The 693-nt window shown below is 44.4% G+C and overlaps 1 non-coding gene across 1 annotated transcript; it reads left to right on the top strand.

The window, feature by feature from the left end:
- Positions 1-246: 246 nt before the first annotated feature.
- Positions 247-350, top strand: LOC112768802 (small nucleolar RNA R71). Its single transcript, XR_003186190.1, has one exon. It is a non-coding gene; the product is annotated as a small nucleolar RNA R71 (small nucleolar RNA).
- The last annotated feature ends 343 nt before the right edge of the window (positions 351-693 follow it).

Raw genomic sequence — 693 nt, 5'->3', positions numbered from 1 at the left:
TGCTTGGCAAACACCTTGTTTTGGGCTAGAATTGTATCAACATGGTTCAGCTCCATGACTCCCTTAGTGTTGTGCCTTTCTGATGCATAGTAGTACTCATTCTCAGCCACTGTCTCAATCACTTCAATGGCCTCTTCCACAGTCTTTTTCCTGTTCAATGAACCTCCTGATGAATGGTCTACAGCCTTCCTTGATTCATAAGAGAGTCCATCATAGAAAATATGCAATTGCACCCAATCATGGAACATGTCTGGTGGGCATTTCCTTGTCAAATCCTTGAATCTCTCCCATGCCTCGTAGAGAGTTTCACCATCTTGTTGTCTAAAAGTTTGAACCTCAGATCGAAGCCTATTGACCTTTTGTGGGGGGTAGAAACGTGCCAGAAACTTGCTTTCCACCTCATCCCATGTTGTTAGACTCCCCCTTGGGAATGATTCCAGCCACTTAGCTGCTTTGTCCCTAAGTGAGAATGGGAACAAAAGCAGTTTATAGGCATCTTCCTGGACTCCATTGGACTTCACAGTGTCACAAATTCTCAGGAATTTTGTGAGATGTTGGTTGGGATCTTCATTAGCACTTCCACCAAATGAACAATGATTCTCCACCAGTGATATTAGCTGTGGTTTGAGCTCGAAATTGTTGGCCTGAATGGGTGGTTTCTGGATGCTGCTACCACAATTCCCAGAGGTTGGG

The sequence above is a fragment of the Arachis hypogaea genome, chromosome 17 (assembly GCF_003086295.3).
Source record: "Arachis hypogaea cultivar Tifrunner chromosome 17, arahy.Tifrunner.gnm2.J5K5, whole genome shotgun sequence".
In the NCBI taxonomy this organism is placed as follows: Eukaryota; Viridiplantae; Streptophyta; class Magnoliopsida; order Fabales; family Fabaceae; genus Arachis; species Arachis hypogaea.
This window is presented reverse-complemented; position numbering and strand designations above follow the sequence as displayed.